This window comes from Cupressus sempervirens, chromosome 3 (assembly GCF_028749045.1).
Source record: "Cupressus sempervirens isolate cs-2001-9-10 chromosome 3, ASM2874904v1, whole genome shotgun sequence".
Classification (NCBI taxonomy): domain Eukaryota; kingdom Viridiplantae; phylum Streptophyta; class Pinopsida; order Cupressales; family Cupressaceae; genus Cupressus; species Cupressus sempervirens.
The window spans coordinates 5,103,845-5,107,540 of NC_143120.1; positions in this window are offsets into that span (position 1 = coordinate 5,103,845).

Here is a 3,696-nt window from a genome sequence, read left to right on the forward strand (position 1 = left end):
TTTGTTTCAGAAAAAAAGGTAATCACCATTAAGAGAGTGGTCCTATTAATAACAAGCTAAATCCAAGACATGTCTAGTCACTATATAAAAACACGGTTGTGATTAGACTCAAAATCAGTAAGTGTGAATTCATCATGCTAATAAAAGTTTCCCTTAGTGTCTATGTGATGCATAATTTTATTTAATCATCTTTGTTGGTTAAAGGACGAGAAGCCCCTTAATTAGGTGAATTGTCTTGAGTATGGTGACCTAAATTGATGCCCTTACTATGAGCTAATCTATTTTAGCAACCCAAAATCATTTTATGAGTTGACTCAACGATTCTGATATGTGCATCCCGAAGATACCCTTTATGTACCATTCATCTTGAGATATACAAATTCTTTGGATCTTTAGAAATCAAATGCTTGGTGCACTCCAAAAGTGTATTGCATGCAATGGGGACCCAATGCCTCCAAACATCTATCCATGATGTGCAAGAAATATGGACAGAGAGAGATGTTGGGAAATTGGTTGTATCTTATCAACAAAGTGGAACTAAGGACGCAAATCTTGGATCATGGTTGAAAACATGTTTGTGTTGGAAAGTTTTAGAAATCATTCTAGAGAGGGCACTGAACTGAAATGTGTGATATGTCTTACTGACAATTAATTATGTTAGTGTAACATGCTGATCCTTATATAAGAATGTGTTAATTATGTTGTACTAATGTGTGGGAACCTTATTTTATTATTTATAATGATGCTTTAGAAGGTGTGTATGCCTTAGTGAGGTCCCTACATAATCAATTATACACTGGGGAAGTCCTAACATACTAACCTAATTAGTTATTTGATAGGGTATATATGGAAATATGTTTTCTTTGGATGTAATTATCATATCACATGTATTACTATGGATGTGATCACATGATGCAATTTTGTTCAAAGAAGAATAAAGATTGAAATGGTTGATGGTTTTGAGGCTTTGAGATTCAAAGGAATTGTATTGGCAATGATGTTCCAATATTGGCCAATTCAGTATTTGGATTTGTTATTGTGAAGATCTAATCTTCGTTGTTGATGAAAGTGATTCAAACAATATTGTTGATCTTAGATTGGTTTTGACAAGTGAGTGTCTATACACTTAATTCATTTACTTAGTTCATGGCAAGCACACCATGTATAAGATAGAGCATGCCAAGTTCACAGTGAGTGTCGAGCCACTCATGTGTCGAGTCACTCAAGTGCAAAGCAGACAGTGTATGTCGAGTGATACAAGAGCCGAGTAAGCAATGGATGCCGAGTCATTCAGATGTTGAGTCACAATATAGAAAATAGTATGTGTTGAGCATCAAAGACTTTAGATGTCGAGTAAGATAGTTTTGTCATAGTTGTTTGTAATGGCACAAACTACTATGAAAACCATTTTTTAGATTACTTAAAGATTGAATTACAATATTTTAGAGGTAAGGATGAATCTTAAGTTGGAATCCTTATGAATTACATGCATCTAATAAAAAAAGGAAAGGTTTAAGCGGCAAAATGGATGAATCCCAATCATTGATTCATACCTAACCCTAAGTCCCCAAGGTCTTCATAAGGAGGACAAACCCTAAAATTCATATCCATGTGGAAGGAGTAAAGAGAGAAGTTTGTATGCATAAACAGAGCATTCATGGTGGCTAAGGAATTGTGAATTGAAATTACATTGCACAATTAGTTAAAGGAGAATAGAGGAAGTAAATAACATACAATAGAGAGACATCTGATCAAGAAGGATCAAGAATACATTAATTTAGAGGTGATATATCATCAGGCAACAAAGTGCTGTCCACAAGATCAATGCTGAGTCATTCTAACAGGTGAATCAATTAAATCTCTTAACAGAGTAGTCCTAATAGGTTATATTGAAATCCTCTAACAAGGTGCTTACTTAATTGTGAGTTGATGTGCTTTAACAAGGCACACTTCTAACAAGGTGTTGAAATCCTTTAATAGGGTAAGACCTAACAATCTTTGTAAGCCTTCAACAAGGCAGACCTTTCATAGGGCGGATCATGTTTCATGATCAAACATTGTAACCTTCATTGGATACACTTTATTAGTATAGTAGTGAAGATTTGTGAAAGTCATCCCCACCCCAATTTTACCTTCTCATTGGAGGGTTTTTGCGTAATCATATTTGGTATCATATATGTGTGAATGCTTACTTATTTACATGATTTAGATGTACATGCTTTACATGGTATTTCAATTTATTTATTTGTAATGTCCCCAATATTAATGAATAATAATATTTTGTATGTGGCTGAGAATCAATGTTTTTGATCTCTCGGGCCCACTCTTTATTTGGTACTTGTTGACTTATTACCATTTTGTAATCCTTCAAGAAGTTTCCCAAAGCCCTTTATAAGGCCTTCTTGTAAGTTGTTTCAGGCATGCAATTTGGATTGTTTTCTTCTATTGCGAATTCTTGTTGGAGTTCTCTATTGTTTTCCATTTTGGAAGTGAAAGATCTTCCCTATTTGGCTTTCCTATTTCGATGGGATTCAACCCTCACCCTATTCTATTTCCTATAATACTTTGCTTGGATTTGACAAGTTGGAGAACCAACTTTTTTTGTGAGTGTTAATTGGAGAATATTGGTACTCAATATCTATTCATGCTTGGCATTTATTTGATGGAGTTGTGTTCTAATATTATTTGCAAATGAGCTTGTATGCTCTTTCCAATTTCTGTACAATACCTGATCTACTCCTCCATCCACATTCCTCTGTACCTCCCCCTCTAATCTTACTCCTCCATCCATGCTCCTCCCTCCATTCATACTCCTCCCTCCATCTGCTGTACTACCTCCTTCCATCTATACTCTCCCCTCCATCTATACCTCCCCTTCCATCTATCGTACTATCCCTCCATTTGTACTCCTCCCTCCATTTGTCATTCGCACTACCCCCCTCTGTACTCCTCCATACACTTCCATATTCTGTATTTCATATTCCATACATTTCCATTCCCTTTGTACTTCAATTTTGATATTCCACTACCAACCACCATAGTAGGGTCCTCTTCACCATACATACGCCACAGTTCACATAGCCCTTCGTATTCAGAAAAAGTTGATGTACAGTCTTGTATCCACCACCTCTTTGTTTATACAAGGGACATTACAATGGTATTAGAGCTAGTGATCTTGCCAGCCTATCGGTGACATTGGATGCCATTGAGATCTCGATCATTAGGAAGAATGGGTGAATCAAGCATTGAGATGATGCAACTTCTAAGGGAGTTGACAAGAGGACAATAATAACTTAGTGAAACCATATTAAATGGACAACGACAGCTCAGTGAGACCTTGGCAAAGGGGAAAAGATCAAATTGGAGAGACCCTCCAACTTTTGGCACAAGGAAGGTCAAATGGAGGACATAATGGGCATGGTGATAATTTTGTCAATGAAAGGCTTCACATAGAGTGATCACACATACAACCAATGATGCCGATGTTTCCCCAACGGTTGGAACAACCAAGGGAACAAGAGCCTACTTTCCTTGAGATACAAGATCAATTCTGTCAAGATTGGTTTAGTGTTAGATTTGGTGCATAATTGTCCTTCAAGGATTATATAGATTTGTGGGTGAGATATTCTAGGAGGTAGGGAAATTACAATGATGACATTAGATGAAAGATTGGAAAGATAAACTTATCATGCTTTG